The 19,538-nt window shown below is 31.5% G+C and overlaps 1 non-coding gene across 1 annotated transcript; it reads left to right on the top strand.

Moving 5' to 3' along the window:
* Positions 1 to 5,237: 5,237 nt before the first annotated feature.
* Positions 5,238 to 5,344, top strand: LOC139879048 (small nucleolar RNA R71). The gene has a single exon (XR_011769901.1). It is a non-coding gene; the product is annotated as a small nucleolar RNA R71 (small nucleolar RNA).
* The last annotated feature ends 14,194 nt before the right edge of the window (positions 5,345 to 19,538 follow it).

The raw sequence follows: 19,538 nt of genomic DNA, 5'->3' as shown, positions 1-19,538 counted from the left end.
TCCAATGAGTTGTCACTCAATTAGACAATACCCCCCATCTATTAATAGTCAATAGTCCAACTTCCACAAGTGTCGGTCTTTTGCCCAAACCTTAATTATGGTACAAAGCCCAATTACCCAATTTTAGTAATTAGCCCAACATCATGATTACTTCGTTTTAAATAAGCATAATAATAACTTAGCTACGAGACATTAATATAAAAAGGTTGAACATAACTTACAATGATTAAAAATAGCGTAGCGTTACACGGACAGAATTTCGACTTACACACTCAAACGATCTCTATCATAAATCTTATTATTATCATAATTTAAAATTAAAATTAAGATTATTGTTATATCTTATTAAGTTAACATTATGATAGAGATATAGAATATAGATATTGATAATTGATATTGATAATAGATAGATGGATCGATAGAAATATAGAAAATATGATCGAAAAAAGGTATATTCAATTGATCGTATTACATAGCTTTTATAGGCGAAATTAGAATTGAAATTTTCATTTACGACCCCTGAACTATGCTCAATTAACAACTTTTTATTATTTAATATTATTCTTATTATGAATTATTTAAATATTATATTTTATTCTTGTGCATAGTTGACTCGTAATTTTTACACCGTTGCGTCGAGCGTTGAGAGTTGGTTCATGTCCTGGTTCCGGATTTTCGAACGTCCTTTCGTACAATTTTATATCGTGTACTTTGCGTTTTGTAACTTGTACTCTTGTCATTTTTAGACGTTCTTCATCAATAATTTGAACCTTTTTGATTGTATCTTGTACTTTTGAGCTTTTTGGACCTTTTTGTCTTCAAATCTTCGTTTTCGCCTTTTGTCTTCGCACTTATTAAATATAAACGAATATTACTTGAAAATGGAACAATTGCAACTAAAATCTTATCTTTCTTGGGGGATTTTGCTATGAAATATATGTTCCTTTTTAGCCTTATCAATATCCCCACACTTGAGCGTTGCTTGTCCTCAAGCAATACAGTCTTGAAATAATATAATACATCACACGAATCACTTCTTTATTCTTCACACTTTGTACATCAGTGATTTTGATAGAGCGGTATAAACAATGACAGTAACGATGGTTAAAGGTGGGTGTGTCATCCACAGTTGCCTCGGGTTTAGGTCAACGACACTTGCAATCAAATAGCCGATTTACTTTCGGTTTCCAAAGCAAAGTGCACATTTGAAAGGCGGTTTACAGTCCCACATGACTATAAAAATTTAGATCCTTTAGGAAATAGGATCTTTATGAAAACATTTGATCTTTTGAAAATTCAATCTAGCTTTTACCCTAGATAAGTTTTCTGATTTGATCCACCATTGGTGTTGCAAAATATATTTGTGGATCAATATTTTAGCTCAACACTTGTGGTTTTGTGTTACCCACTGCTATCCCGGTATCGGAAAGCACACGTCCAGTTTACTTGTCCCGTATATTACCTTTCGGCAAACTACCGTCCGGTTGTAAAGGAAAGCGATGAACAAGAAACTGTTAAGGCAATGTCCCGTGACATGCAGATGATTATGGTCTTTTAACGTGTCGGATGCTAGAACTATCCTTGGTAGGAGCGATAGTAAAGATCATCCTATGATTTTTCGGTCTGGCACAAGGTCCTGTCTCCGACCATGCTATGCAACCACCGTTCTTACGGTTGACACCCGATTTGGTTCAGGTGACCTAATGAATTCTAGGTGAATTCCTAGGATTTTACGTTCAATGGTAATGAACGCATTGAAAATGGATTTTCAGAAAACAAATCGGTTTGTAATTTTGATCAAAATATTTTCTCGTTCAAGCTCGAGTTTAGATATCATTGAATTCCATGAGTTTGAATTCTCAATCTTTAAGGTCAATCTCAAGGATTGATTAATATCAGGCTTAAAAGCTGATTTTTAATCTTTAAGGAGATTATCCTTTCTGGGGATCTGATTCATTAGTCTTATCAAGCTAATTTGCATGGTGCCTCCCCATTGTACGAGATAAATCCTTCTCATGGTTAGGATAAATCTGACCACTTGGCGACCCTGTTTGATGCTGAGGTCCGTGGATTTTCTGCTGATTTTAGTGATGACTTTTCTAGATTTTTCGTCAACCTACAGCTGGTCTGGATGACAACTTCATGACCTAAATCAAGAAGCGCGTGTCTTTTTCGGAAGACTTTACTTCCTTTTAATGATGGAATTGATTCATCGTGTAGATCCATCTTTCTTACAGTAAATCGGGTAAAACTGATTAAAATTGTCCAAAACAAAAGTACCTGCAATAACTTTACAGAAACATGTGACAGATAGTTTTTAATTGAATAACTTGGTACATTCTCCCCACACTTAGTTTCTTTCTTTGCTTTTTTTATTCTCCTTTATTCCATTTTAAATGAATTCAATCGTTTTAGGGTGTTTCTCAATTTATGTCCTTTCCGAGGTAACGATAATTTCTTCATTAACACCTAGTTTTATCGTTCATAAATATGTATAAACATGATTTTGAATTCATTTAGTTAAAAAATTTTAAAATTTTCATAATATTTAGAAAATAAGCCAAGTATAAACCCGAGAGAATTTATAACCTTCCCCACACTTGAGATCATGCAATGCCCTCATTTGCATGAAATCAGACTATAATTATAAATTCATGAGGGTGATTAGTGTAGCAAAGTGATTAAAAATACCCAGTTTGTAATTACAAAGCTCGTCGAATGATAGATGGCTCGCCTCATCGTTCATTCCTTCATCTATTATATCATATTTGTTGTTTTGCGTCTTGTCGTCAAAATTAGTACCTTTTGCTGAACTTTAATGACAGTCTTTGAAAGTGCATTGTTTTACCCTGTTTTGTACATAAGATAAAATACAAACATATATATATATATATTTTTGAAGTTTGGTTTATAACCCCACTTTTCAAAAATTTATAAAGTATAATATTTTTGGCATACTTTAAATCAATAAAATTAAAAATAATGATAACAAAATTTGTCGCCCCGCCCTCGGGTAAAGTAATTTCGGCTTAATGACCTAGTCTTCAACTCACGACGAATTTTAGAAATCATTTTTTCAACTTAATGAATTAAAGTAAATTTTGTTTTTAAAAACTTAAATTAAAATGCATATTAATTTCATAAAAAAAAACTACAAAACAAAAATTCAGAATGGAGGGAGAAAACTAGTTCTTTAGTGTCTGCTAGCGGAAAAGACCAATCGGGTTCCATTCTCGGAACTACACGAGAACAGAACAACTAACTCTAGATAGCATTTTCTTTTTAGAACATTTGAATCTCCCCACACTTAGGTAGCTGTGGTGTTGAAATTGTGATTAACTTCATCGTCAATTTCTCTTGGTCCATAATCAACTTGCATATCTGTGACTTTTTCTTTAAGCCATTGGTCGGATTCATGTGTTATATCCACAATTTCAACTAGCTTCTCCTTTTCTTTAGGTGATAGATTGGATACTAACCGGTTACATAACTTAAAGTTCCCTTTGTTTCTAGCATCGCGAATCCGTTTAATAAGTTTCTTCATTGAACTATTAATAAGGGGATTATCTAATTTTGTATCAACAACGGGGTTCTTTGTTATCATGTCATCATTAGGTGTTACTTCATTTTCCCCACACTTAGGCGTTTCATTATTGCTAAGTATTACCGTTGGAGTTGGTAAAACAACATGGTTCTTACCAATCGTTTTTGCTGGTTCAACGGTTTTGGTTGGTGGAGATTTAGACTTTTGAATCATAAAGGTGATCGATTTGTCATCACTACTAAGTGTCATTCTACCATTTCTTACATCAAATAACGCCTCGGTGGACGCTAAGAATGGTCGACCTAAAATTAGAGGAATGTTTGGGTCCTCTTCTATGTCAATGACAATGAATTCGACTAGAAAGGTTAAATTACCTACTTGAACGGGTAGGTTGTCAGCAATTCTAACTGGGTGCTTAATGGTTTGATCAAGGAGTCGAACACTCATATCTGTTGGAGTTAACTTACCTACTCCTAATCTCTTATATAAGGAAAGAGGCATAACACTTACACTCGCACCTAAATCTGCTAGTGCATCATACATGACACAATCACTAAGTAGACAAGGAACAATAAATTCACCCGGATCACCTATCCTAGGAGGAGGTTTTGGTGGAACTGTCTTCACCGGGTTTACTTCTACGGTTTTTGTTTCTTGTACTTTCTTATTCTTTTTCTTCTTCTTCTTTCCAGAGGTATCACAATCTTTATTACCTATTACTTGCTCATACTCAACTCCTTTTCTTGGAAACGGGATGGGTGGTTTGTATGGTGCCACCACTGGCTTTACATACTCGGGTGGTGGTGGTGTTGTAACTTCTTCATTATTACTCTCATCTAAAACCTTCCCATCTTCTGATGCTGGTTTTTCAGAATTTGTTGAAACCATATTAACATTTTCATTCCGAGGATTTACTTCAGTATTACTCGGTAGCTTTCCTTGTTTCCTTTCACTCATCAATCTAACAAGAGTACCTACTTGTTTTTCTAGATTCAAAATAGAAGCTTGTTGAGTTCTAAATGACTGATCAAACCTCTCATTCGTTTGAGTTTGAGTTTCAATAAATTGTGTTTGAGATTCAACTAGCTTAAATACCACTTCTTCCAGATTTGACTTTTTCTCTTCGATTTGTTGTGGTGGTTTATACAAGCCAGGTCTTTGTTGATTGAAAGTGTTGTTTTGAGTTGGTTGGTTATTCGGACCTTGTTGGTTATACGAGTTATTGTCGGGTCCTTTTGGATTGTAAAGAATGTTTTGATTTCGATTGAAGTTTGGCCTTGGCGGTTGATAATTATTTCCAGGCCTTTGGTTCATATAAGAAACATTCTCTCGTTGTTCCATCGTTGGTTCAATGTGACAATCTTTCAATAAGTGTGGTCCACCGCATTGCTCACAACTGATTCATATTGCGTGAATATCTTTATTCATCTTTTCCATTCGTCTTTCGAAAGCATCTATTTTTGCGGAAACAGAATCAAAGTCATGGCTAGAATCGGCTCTAGCCGCTTTAGATGATCGAAAGATATCTTTTTCTTGATGCCACTCATGTGAGTGGGAGGCTGTGTTATCAATAATTTTGTAAGCTTCAGTTGCGGTTTTCTTCATAATGGAACCACCAGCTGTTATGTCGATGTCTTTTCGTGTAGCAACGTTGACACCTTGGTAAAATATTTGTACTATTTGATAAGTGTCAAAACCATGTTGAGGACATCCTCTCAACATCCTTCCGAATCTTGTCCATGCCTCATATAATGTTTCATTTGGCTTTTGCGCGAACGTAACAATTTCTCCTTGAAGTCTTACGGCTTTAGATGCTGGAAAGAATTGTTTAAGAAATTTTTCAACTAAATCATCCCATGTAGTAATCGCCCCTTCAGGTAACGATTCTAACCAATCTTTGGCTTCTCCCTTTAAAGTCCAGGGAAATAACATGAGATAAATTTGTTCGTCTTCCACTTCTCGGATTTTGAATAGTGTACAGATCCTATTAAACGTACGAAGATGTTCGTTTGGGTCTTCTTTTGGCGTACCACTATATTGGCACTGATTAGTTACCATATGTAGAATTTGTCCTTTGATTTCATAATCTGGAGCATTAACTTCTGGCTTAATAATGGCGTGACCTTGGCCCGTGCGTTTAGCTCTCATTCGATCTTCCATACTTAGAGGTTCCGTTACTTCCATAATTGAATTCGTTGAATCGGTATCACTAGATGATTCTGATTTAATGGTTCGTTCCTCAACAATCTCTGTTTGAATGATTGGTGGCTCCGGAGGAAAGTTTAGTGGTTCAGGATCTACGAACCGTTCCTGAATATTCTCTGGATTCTCAATTGTGAGGTTGGGTTCAAAAAATGGATTATCGGAAATTTGAACTGAAGTACTTGGTAGACTGGATGACGATTCTAAAGAAAAATCAACGGCGGTTATATTTGCTAAATGTCTTGATCTAGTTACAGGTGGTGAACGTACAAAAGGTGGTGAACGTCTTGCTCGGTGCATTCACTGAATATCCTATTAGTTTTTAAAAGGAAAGAAAAATTATAATAAGTTATCCAATCAATAGACTTTTCTGATTTTGCCCACGTTTCGAATAGCCAAAAGATGCAGCAGAGGGGCAGGATTCGTTTGGTCTCAATATAATTGAGTACTGTTTGGCTCCAATAACCCGGTCCACGTACAAATCCAACTATTACTACGAACCAGAAAATTTTGATGTCTATCAATTTAACCACTTAAAATAAATTTTCGTAATTTTAAGAAATTTAGAGAAGAAGTAGAAAAAATTCTAAGTCCTAAAAACTAGAATGGCGAGAAATAAGAAAGAAATAGATTGCGCGTCGAAAAATGTCGAAAAATAAAAGGTCGAAAAATAGGCGTCGAAAAATAAAAATAAGAATGTAGCGCGAAAAACGGCGTCGCAAAATTCTAAAGCACCTAAATCTTAGTCTAAGGAATAAGCACTTAAGGGATTTTACGGCAAAGCCTAAAAATTCTAGAAATAAAAATAACTATGGCAAAACTAAACTTAATACTAAAAATTGTAACTATAGTCTAAAAATATAAAGGTAATAAAACTTAAAAAAATTATAATTTATTATATTTTTAAAAAAAAAATTTTTTTTTTCAAATTTTTTTTTTAAATTTTTTTTTTTTTTTTTTTTTAAAAAACGAATTTTTTTTCTTAAAAAAAACGTTTTTTTTTACAATTTTTTTTTTTTTAAAATTATATTTTTTTTTTTAAAACGAATTTTTTTTTCTTAAAAAAAACGTTTTTTTTTAAAAATTTTTTTTTTTTTTAAAAAAAAAAAAAACGAATTTTTTTTACAAATTAATACTTTTTTTATAATTATTATTTTTTTTTCAAAACTTTTTTTTTAATTCATTTACTATTCATGAATAGTAAATGAAAAGAAATTAATTAATTTACTATTCACATGAAAGCGACATGATAGAAATTATTAATTACAAGTTACATAATATACCCCTGAAGTATTTAATAAATACGACTTTTTAAAACTTTTACGATTCAAAATATATTCTAAAATATTATTATATTATTATATTCTATTTCAATATTATTATATTATTATATTCTATTTCAATATTATTATATTATTATATTTTATTTCAATATTATTATATTTATTAAATTATTATTATAATTAAAAATATAGCGTTTTAGCGCTCCCCGGCAGCGGCGCCAAAAACTTGATGATGTAGCGTGAAGGTACGAAATAGTATTATTTTTACTAGGAAATACTACAAAATATGACACAAGTTTTATTAATTTACGGATGGGATATACCTAAACTTTGCTACAACACTATAGGCAGTGTACCTAATCGTAGAGTAGTGTAGTTTTTAGTAAGTCCGGTTCGTTCCACAGGGAGCTAGTGATTACGTACTATATTTTTATAAAACTATATTTATGTAAATATATATATATATAAGTAGTAATATTATTATAAAAGGGGGGTTTTTACCGTTTAATGACCGGTTTGTCGATTTTATATTTTTAAGCGTAAAGATAAATGACAATAATTAAAGTGCGTAAAATAAATAAATGACGATAAATAAAATAACAATAAATAAAATTGCGATAGAATATGAAATAAAAGGATTATGCTTATTTAAACTTCCGTAATCATGATGTTTGACGTTTTGATTTTAATTAATTGTTACTCGGGTTAATTGTCCTTTGTCATGGTTTATTTGATACCTATCTGGTTTTTGTCCATAATAGTCCATCGGTCATAAATATAAAGTGCGAGTGTCCTCGTCAAATTACCCTTATACCCGAAGTCAAATATTCCAACTAATTAAGGATTTAAACTGTGACGCAGTTATCACTTCTGTCAACAATTACACCAGTTATCACTGTATGTAATCTACCCCTGTTTTGATTAGATATGAATATTAATTTACCCACTTGATCAGTTTGAATAATCAATTACCCAACCCGAATAATTAATTAAATGATTATAATAGATTCCATATGAACGTCACTAAATAGGACAACCATAATCATTATTAATTATTAGGATAATTAATTTGAAGATAGGTTCGACAGACTCCAATGAGTTGTCACTCAATTAGACAATACCCCCCATCTATTAATAGTCAATAGTCCAATTTCCACAAGTGTCGGTCTTTTGCCCAAACCTTAATTATGGTACAAAGCCCAATTACCCAATTTTAGTAATTAGCCCAACATCATGATTACTTCGTTTTAAATAAGCATAATAATAACTTAGCTACGAGACATTAATATAAAAAGGTTGAACATAACTTACAATGATTAAAAATAGCGTAGCGTTACACGGACAGAATTTCGACTTACACACTCAAACGATCTCTATCATAAATCTTATTATTATCATAATTTAAAATTAAAATTAAGATTATTGTTATATCTTATTAAGTTAACATTATGATAGAGATATAGAATATAGATATTGATAATTGATATTGATAATAGATAGATGGATCGATAGAAATATAGAAAATATGATCGAAAAAAGGTATATTCAATTGATCGTATTACATAGCTTTTATAGGCGAAATTAGAATTGAAATTTTCATTTACGACCCCTGAACTATGCTCAATTAACAACTTTTTATTATTTAATATTATTCTTATTATGAATTATTTAAATATTATATTTTATTCTTGTGCATAGTTGACTCGTAATTTTTACACCGTTGCGTCGAGCGTTGAGAGTTGGTTCATGTCCTGGTTCCGGATTTTCGAACGTCCTTTCGTACAATTTTATATCGTGTACTTTGCGTTTTGTAACTTGTACTCTTGTCATTTTTAGACGTTCTTCATCAATAATTTGAACCTTTTTGATTGTATCTTGTACTTTTGAGCTTTTTGGACCTTTTTGTCTTCAAATCTTCGTTTTCGCCTTTTGTCTTCGCACTTATTAAATATAAACGAATATTACTTGAAAATGGAACAATTGCAACTAAAATATTATCTTTCTTGGGGGATTTTGCTATGAAATATATGTTCCTTTTTAGCCTTATCACGTAACCATGATGTTTGACGTGTTGATTTTAGTTTTATGCTCATGGGTTAATTGTCCTTTGTCCTGGATTATTTAATATGTCCGTCTGGTTTTTGTCCATAACAGTCCATCAGTCATAAATATAAAGTGCGAGTGTCCTCGTCAAATTATCCTTATACACGAAGTTTAAATATTCCAACAAATTGGGGACTTAAACTGTAACAAGATTTTAATACTTTGTTTAATAATTACACCAGGATGTCGACTGAGTGTAACCCAAGGTTTTAATATTTTGTTATCAATTATACCAAGTGTCCTTGTACATAATTTCACCCCTGTTTTAATTATTCTAGTGGCTATTAATCCATTCCCGTGTCCGGTTAAATGAACGATTATTCGTACATATAAATACCCCGCCCATCGTGTCCGATCGAGTGTATATGGTAATTTATAGGGACGCCCAATTGTAAATCTTTATATTAACATTAACAAACTATCATTTAGTTAAACAAATATAAAGCCCATTAATAGCCCATAGTCTAATTTCCACAAGTGTCGTTCTTTTGTCCAAACCCCAATTATGGTACAAAGCCCAATTACCCAATTTTAGTAATTAGCTCAACATCATGATTACTTCAGATTTAAATAAGCATAATAATAACTTAGCTACGAGACATTAAATTAAAAAGGTTGAACATAACTTACAATGATTAAAAATAGCGTAGCGTTACACGGACAGAATTTCGACTTACACCCTTACAACATTTGCTAACATACCCTTATTATAGGATTTAAAATTAAAATTAAAATTAAAATATAAATTATATATATATATATTTACGTATATATTGAGAGAGAGATAGATTATGGATATTGAAAATGATCAGAATTCAGTTGGCTTTATAGGGAATTGAGTTCAGGGGTACTCCGCGACTCGCGGCAACTTTTGCCTTCAAACTCCGCGAGTCGTGGAGTTTGAAAATACAGCTCACCCTCCTTTGGCTTCTTTCTTACCGACGATTTATAAATATATTATAATATATATATATTAATTTTAAGAATTAATTATATATTATATTATATTTATGTGCATAGTTGACTCGTAATCTTTAGTCCATTGCGTCGAGCGTTGAGAGTTGACTCATGTCACGGTTCCGAATTTTCGAACGTCCTTGCGTACAATTTAATATCTTGTACTTTGCGTTTTGAATCTTGTACTCTTGTAATTTCGAGACGTTTCTTATCAATAATTGGAACCTCTTTGATTGTATTTTGTACTTTTGAGCTTTTTGGTCGTTTGCGTCTTCAATTCGTCGAATCTGTCTTTTGTCTTCACCTTTTATTATTTAAACGAATATCACTTTTAAATAGAACAATTGCAACTAAAAGATTGTCTTTCTTGGGGAATAATGCTATGAAATATATGTTCGTTTTTAGCATTATCAGCAATTTTAATTCTCGCAATTTTATTTATTGTCATTTATTTTCTGTTATTTATTTTACGCACTTTAAATATCGGGACACATATACAATGTTTTGACATATCATATTGACGTCATCTATATATATTATTTGGAATAACCATAGACACTCTATATGCGGTAATGTTCGAGTTATTTATACAGGGTTGAGGTTGATTCTAAATAATATATATACTATGAGTTGTGATCGAGTCAGAGACATGTATATAATGGGTCACGACACGTATTAATTAATTCGAATATTATATAGTAAACTATATATGAATTGTTGAACTACTAATTGTGGACTACTAACTGTGGACTAATAACATTGGACAATTAAAATGAATTAAAATATTGATTATAACATATGAAACTAAACATTTCTTCAAGTTGCCACTTGATTTCATCTTAAACCTCATTTGTATCTTGATAATTACAATCTGCATTCAAACCTTTCATAATTCTTGAAAACACCTCAATCGAGAGGATGAACCAACCGCACTTCATCTACGGAAGGAAAGATTTATGTATATAGTGATGCACCTGAAAAACTCTCAGAAACTGAGTAAACGTTTAACACGTAGCTGTGCTAATTCCTTTAGCGTTATTATTACCAAAAATAACTTTGCAACTCCTGTTTGAGATAGCCAATTTTGTCACAGCTCCAGCAAGTCAACTTCGACTTTTCAGTCGGACTAGCCTTATTATAACCTTGATATATACGTTGTCTTTTCGCCTTCGTTACCAGGGAACCGTTTATATTCCACCGCATTAGCAGTAAACTTACCAGCAACTTCGTTACTCATTGACTTGAGTTTCTCCGAAGAACCATTATTTTTGTTCATTAAAAACCTATCATATACTCGTTCGCATCTTGTAACGAGAATTACCATACTAATTACCGAGAGTCGGCAATCAGTATTTTGAAATCTCGCAGCATGCCTACATCAACAGTTATAAGTATACATATAACATTTATCTCCTGAAATTATGATCTTCCATTCTGAAATTCTGATACGCACACTAATTTATGAATCAGTTCTCGAAATTTTGAAAAATGCTAATGAAGCAGCAAAAACTGTAAACGACTTTAACAGTCAAAAGTTTGATGATAAGGAATAGTATGTTAGCAGAGCTCAGAAAAGTTGAAACTGGAAAACGGATTTAGCAAACCATGAAGGAGGCTGTGGACAAATCACAAAGACTAAATCTGCCTTCAAAGAATCCAAATGATTCAGTATCTACTGAAGTCATTAACGAATACCTTACTCCTGACTCTAAATCTTTACAGATAAATCTTCTTAGAAATTCTAAGATATCATCGTATCTTTCAGTATAAATACCCTCGATATTTCTGAAGATATTTTCATAACTATTCCTATCTGAAATTATTCATTTATTCACCTTATCTGTGTTATATCAAAGAAGAAACTGTTTTAGTTTCTAAATTCTGAAAAATTCGAATTTAAAATATGAATGTCTTTGAAGTAATGGTGGGAGCTGAAGCATGGGTTAGTATAATATAATGACACTTGATCAACGTGATTATATTACAGTAAGTCATGCTGAGTTTCTAATGGAACGAGATGATTCACAGACCATAACGTCATCATGTGCCATGTTACACGACTCTTACATTCTATCTAACCTCTAAACATATCAAGAACATAATATCTTGATAGTTCAATCTTTTCCCTTGAATTCAGGAAATCAACCGTGACTACGTCACCGATTAAGATGAACCTGCATTTAATCATTTCACTCTTTTGTGATAGCTTCACTCGTACTCTTCACACAAATGAATCGTTTTATCCATATTACTCACTAATGATAAAAACTCTAATTTCTAGCTCGTATGTGTCATGAAAACATACTTATTGTCAATCATGACCATCTTAATCAAATTTCGGGATGAAATTTCTTTAACGGGTAGGTACTGTGACGAACCGGAAATTTTCGACTAAATTTAAACTTAATCTTTATATGTTTCCGACACGATAAGCAAAGTCTGTAATATTGAAATCTCAAAAACTTTCAACTGTTTCATATACTCAATTGACCTTCGACCATTTCCAACGATTCACGAACAATAGTTTATGATCAGATGTATATATATATATATATATATATATATATATATATATATATATATATATATATATATATATATATATATATATATATATATATATATGAATTGTATACATAATTATTCTTATATATTGTAATATATATAAAATGTTTAAAGATTAAATATTATATTATAAGAATGATCAATGTTATAAATTTGTTATGATTTAAATGAATTATTAGTTATTATTATTCTCAAAATTATCATTTTTATCATTATTAAATATCATTATTATTGATAAAATTCTTATTATTAGTATTATTTTGATATTATTATTATCATGTTTATTATTATTATTATTGTTAGTATTTTTTATTATTATTAATGGTATTATCATTATTACTATTATTAATATATTTATTAATTAATTTTTAATATTAATAAATTAAAAAGCTAAATCAATTATATGAATCTATTTAATTTCATTATAAGATTTGATATTTTGTTTGCTGTCTCTTTACCAGTCGAATTTAGATCATCAATACAAACAAATCTTCCACTGCTACTAATTGAATATTGATTGAATGATTAATCAATTACTGTGTTTAATTGATCGATTTAAACATCCCTGACATAATTTGTTGTAGTCTTCATCATATTATGTATGCATACACATAATACATTTGGATGCATTGAACCCATCATCTATCGCATTACTTTATTAAACCATCCCATACCCACCATCGATGAATCATAAAACCACATAATCACTCACCACTTTTCATTTTTCTTTCTACTTCATCATCAACATCCTAAAACTAAAAACCATAGACTTGTTTGTTTCTTGATTCGACCAAAACACAACTATCACCATACCTCTTTCTCATCTATCCACTATCTAATATAACTCTATACATATACATATGGATATCCATTACACATATAAACACATTCACCTCCTACAAACACCTCACCACTGACGACCATCACCACATCGAAACCCATCAATATCATCATCATCATCAAATGTTTGTTGCTTCTTACGGTTTTCCATACATAACCATGTACCAACACCAACACCATAACAACCATCACTAAATAAACTGCTTTTGTTCAACATTTCTGTTTATGATCGAGCAAGAGCAACCTATGAACTATAATTCCACGTTACTACTATGCTGTATATTATTCGATCAAGTAAGCTACTGTAACCAATTCTATTTTGAATCGAAGACCCATATGTTAACTCTTGTTTGTGGCTACTAACATGCTTATTAATTCACGAATCAATTAATGAACCATAACAAACCATCACCTCAACCGCCATTTTTCTTACAATCACCATAACCATCTTGAAACCCACTTGTTTTAAGCTTATTATTACTTTGCTGTAACACCGAGAATTCAAACCCACCATCACCACCACCTTCACCTTCCTGAACACACAAAACCACAACAACCATCATCATTTTTTTTTCCTTTTTTTTTTCTTTTCTTTTCCCCTTTCGATCACTGTTTCTGCTTCTTGTCAAACCAAAACACAAACAAATTACTGCTACTGCCTTGTTTTCTGTTTATGTTACTGTTTTGAACCATCACGAACAACCCACAAACCACAACCAAGGTCGACCGTCTTCTTTACCATCCATCACCTCCATTTAATCCCTATCGAACCACTCTCTAAATTGCTACTGCAGCTGTCACGATTATGTTTCTGTTTCCTTTCGTTAATCGAACACAACCACCATATAAAAACCCATTGAAACCTGCTGTTGCTGCTATAATTTTCTTTTTGTTTAATCCATCAAACCACCATCTAATTCCTAACCCACTCAACGAAAACCACTGTACAGCTGCTACATGTTATTTTTTTTTCTTTCTTTTTCGAACCAAATGAAAGAATAAAGAATGAAAGATGATGATTATGATTGATGAGTGATAATGAAAGATGAGCTGTAAAGAATAAAGTGGTACATGATCATGTTTAACTATCTATTTATTTATACAAATGAAACCTACTTGCAAGAAAAAAAAATTCCTATTCGTATGTATTAATATAAAAACTAAAATCAGTTAGTGTTTGCAACTTGGGCCGAGATATTACATGTTTTTCAGATGGGCCGAAATAGTCTTGGGCCACTACTTGCAAGCCCATCGTGAAACTGAGAATGATGATTGATGGTGTCTGTTATGATAGATGATATACGATATTAGAGATGATAAGGTTATGATAATAATAATTGTGATTATGATAACAATAATGTTAGGGTAATAAAGATGATAATACAATGATTTGAAGATGATAAAATGATGATTAGATGATGTTAAGATCGTGATTTTATGGTGATAATCGGATTTATGTTCTATGATAATGATGATATAATGGATCACAAATTAGAATGGGTTATGTTAATTAGGTTTAGAAAGAAGAAAACTGAAGTAAGGTATAAAATAATTTAAATCTGTATTATAACAAGAAATCATAACTAGGGCAGTTGGTTTAAGGGTGTGCTTGATAAGCGAGAGGTCTTGGGTTCGAGCCCTGACTGTGGCAATTTTGTTTTTAGAAAAAGAAGAAGATGAGGAAATCAGTTAAATATACGGATTAAATATAATTAATCCGGGATATAAATCAGGAAAGTAGAATTGGAAGAATGGTTAAGGATGTTATCGAGTTAGCGGGACGTTGCGGGTTCAAACCTGGACTTGGGCATTTTTTTTAGGACTACTTGTTTGAGGTAGTTTACTTATTACTCATTTTTATTGTTATTATTATTATTATTATTATTATTATTATTATTATTATTATTATTATTATTATTATTATTATTATTATTATTATCATCATCATTTTTAATGTAAGTAGTATTATTATTGAAACTAATTTTTTTATATAAAAATTATCATTTTTATTATTAGAACTATCATTATTATTATTATTATTAGAATTATCATTATTTTTATCATTATTATTTTTATTATCATTTTTATTATTTCTAACACTAATATTATTATTTTTATCATTATTATTATTAGTATTATTAATATATCAAATAAAGATTTTCTATATAAAAATATATTTTTTACATAAAACATACCTATATTAATATGTTTGTAATAAATATTAATTTTCTATTTAAGGTATATAAAAATAATTATAGTTAATTTAGTTATTAATGAAACGTACAAGTTACTAAAATAACAATTAATAATAATACCTAAATTTGTTCGATTACCATTATATGTGTTAATATACATATAAACGATATAGGTTCGTGAATCCAAGGCCAACCCTACACTTGTTCAATGACGTCATATGTATTTTTACTATGAAATACAGTATAGTGAGTTTCATTTGCTCCCTTTTTAAATGCTTTTGCAATATATATTTTTGGGACTGAGAATACATGCGCTGCTTTTATAAATATTTTACGAAATAGACACACGTAATCGAAACTACATTATATGGTTGAATGATCGAAATCGAATATGCCCCTTTTAGTCAGGTAATCTAAGAATTAGGGAACATACACCCTAATTGACCCGAATCCTAAAGATAGATCTATGAGCACTAACAAGTCCCAGTCAGAGAATTTGAACTGCTTTAGTACTTCGATTTTATCATGTCCGAAGGGAGTCCCGAAATGATGGGGATATTCTATATGCATCTTGTTAATGTCGATTACCAGGTGTTCAATCCATATGAATGATTTTTGTCTCTATGTATGGGACGTATATTTATGAGAAATGGAAATGAAAATCTTGTGGTCTATTAAAATTATGGAAATGATCGATTATGATAAACTAATGAACTCACCAACCTTTTGGTTGACACTTTAAAGCATGTTTATTCTTAGGTTTGAAAGAAATCTTCCGCTGTGCATTTGCTCATTTTAAAGATATTACTTGGAGTCATTCATGACATATTTAAAAAGACGTTGCATTCGAGTCGTGGAGTTCATCAAGATTATTACTAAGTCAATTATAGTTGGATATATTATGAAATGGTATGCATGCCGTCAACCTTCGATGTAATGAAAGTTTGTCTTCTAAAAACGAATGCAATGTTTGTAAAATGTTTCATATAGAGGTCAAGTACCTCGCGATGTAACCAAATGTAATGTATTCGTCCAGATGGATTAGGACAGGTCACTACAATCATGGTCGGGTGGACCGTTTCGACCACCATAGTTGGAAGCGACATCAGCCATCTGTAATAAAAAAAATACAAGTATATGCGTATACATACAAAGGAATCAAGTAAAATAAATTAGCATATTATTGCATACAAAATTAAGGTGTAGAAATTACAGGATCAATGGGGAAGTAACCAATCGGGGGGAAGCGGGGGAAGCAAATTTTTTTTTTTTCGCTTTTTTTGGAATTTGTTTTCCGGCATCAAGATCACACGAAAATATGAACATTTAGAAAAGACACTTCGTGATGAATGTTATTATTTAGGCGGGAAAACGATCGACAAAAATAACATTCAAGATGATATTGTTCGTGAAGAATGTAAACATTTTTTTCTTCATGTTTTGTGAAGCAAAATTTAACCCGATTTAGAGTTTAGGGTTTAGAGTTTAGGATTTGGTGTTTTGGGTTTATTCCATAAACCCAAAACACCAAACCCTAAACCCTAAACCCTAAACCTTAAACTCTAAACGGTTCATGTTAAAAACTCAATCTAAATCCTAAATCTATACCCTAAATTTCTAAACCCTATAAACCCTAATATCTAAACCCTAATATCTAAACCCTCAAAATACGCTCGAAAAACACGATAATTGTTATATATTACTTCTTCGAGCGTTTTCCCGCTAAAATAAAGACATTTATCACAAAGTGTCTTTATTAAATGTTAATATTTTCATCCAATCTATAATGTTCGTGAACAAAGTTTTTTCAAAAAATGAAAAAAAAATTGCTTCCCCCTGCTTCCCCCCCGATTGGTTACTTCCCTCTTGATCCTACCACTATATATATATATATATATATATATATATATATATATATATATATATATATATATATATATATATATATATATATATATATATATATATATATATATATATATATATATATATATATATATATATATATATATATATATATATATACATATAACAATTAAAGATAATGTGTTATTCAAATTACAATCAAAGATGTAGATATATATATATATATATATATATATATATATATATATATATATATATATATATATATATATATATATATATATATATATATATATATATATTAATAACGGTTACAGATAATGTGCTTTTACATATTACAATCTAAGATCATTCACTAATATAATCCATAAGTTCACAATCATTATCTTCATTGTAGTGTGTGTGACCATCTGTATCGTCATAAGCATCATCGTCATCATCGTCGTCTTCATCGTTGACTACTTGGTTGACTGCATCGTCGTTTAAATCTTCATCGGAATCGTAGTCTTCATAATAGCTCCCATCGACATCAACATCAACTGTGGCACGGATGTCTGCTTTAACCACCATTGATTCGTTTCTACTCAAATTTGTTTGAACAACTTCTTCAAAGTTAGAAGACAAACAAATATCTGACGAAGTGCTGCCATTGATAAGATCCAACTCGTTATCTCCAACGAAGATATATCGATCCCAAGTGTTCCGCTAGTGTACTTCTTGAACAACCTTCCAATACTTGCTTTACTGACCTCTTATTTTAGTCGGGTCATCAAGGTAAAAGACTAGATTTGCTTGTGTTGCAAGGATGTATTGATTGTCTTTATACCATTCTTGTTGAGTATTAATGGTGGTTATGTTATTCTTTGTGACACAGTTACTGCCGGCGGTTTTGAACCATTTGCAGCGGAAAAAAAAACATTACTGGACCTAAATAAAAAATTAAGCTCCAAAATTTCTTCCAACACACCATAATAAAGTGTTCCCCCATGACCACCAAGAGATGAAATTCCACTGTTCTGGGTTGTTCGGCGTAAATCTCGACTTTGAACCACCGTTACATATGCAAGCGGTGTAAGATATTACATGTATTGGTCCATGTGCCAAAGCAAGTAACTCGTCACTAACTTGAGATTCGTCATTCATTCGCAAAGACTTGATCTACAAAAAAGACGAGGTTAGATAAGAAAATCATTTATAAAGGGTGATGCAGGGCAACGAGTTTACCTTGTGTTTGAACCAACCCAGAAACTCTTTTTCCATATTAGCACTCTGCATTTCACTTGTAAAGTCACTGCAAATATTCGAAATATTAGTATAATCATCGAATATATAACTTACAAATAAAATATGAAGGGAAACAAACACTTACTCCCGGTATTTCTCAAGCTCGTAGCTGTTGTTAAGTACGAACCAAGAAATTTTAGCCTTAGTGTCGGGATCCAAATCTACATCGTCACCTTTACTAATAGGTCTTCAAACGGACTGAAAGACGTAATGCTTACATTGGGGAACTGAAGCGTCAAAATTTATGTATTGCCTATTAAATCTTGTTTGTACAGTGTCAAGATACCTTGAGGCATAAGTTAAGGCTTCATCCGTAACATAGCCCTCGGCAATAGAACCTTCCAGTGTAGCTTTATTCCTGACATAATTTTTCAACTTTTTCATGTATCTTTCAAATGGATACATCCACCTCATGTAAACAAGGCCGCCTGGAATAGCCTCTTCAGGCAAATGTATAACCAAATGAATCGTTATGTCAAAAAATGACGGAGGAAATATTTGCTCGAGCGAACACAAAATGTTTATCAGCTGAGTTTTGGCGGCTTCCATGTCAGAAATCTTCAAGGTTTGAGCACAAAGTTTCTTAAAGAATAAACAAAGCTCAATAAGTGGGGTTGAAATAATTGAGTCTAAGAAAGCTCGTAAACCAATCAGAAGCAACCGTTGCATCATTAAATGATGGTCGTGAGACTTGAGCCG

The sequence above is a fragment of the Rutidosis leptorrhynchoides genome, chromosome 11, assembly GCF_046630445.1.
Source record: "Rutidosis leptorrhynchoides isolate AG116_Rl617_1_P2 chromosome 11, CSIRO_AGI_Rlap_v1, whole genome shotgun sequence".
NCBI lineage: Eukaryota > Viridiplantae > Streptophyta > Magnoliopsida > Asterales > Asteraceae > Rutidosis > Rutidosis leptorrhynchoides.
The sequence above is the reverse complement of the archived record's forward strand: the minus strand, read 5'-3'. Positions and strand labels throughout refer to the sequence as shown.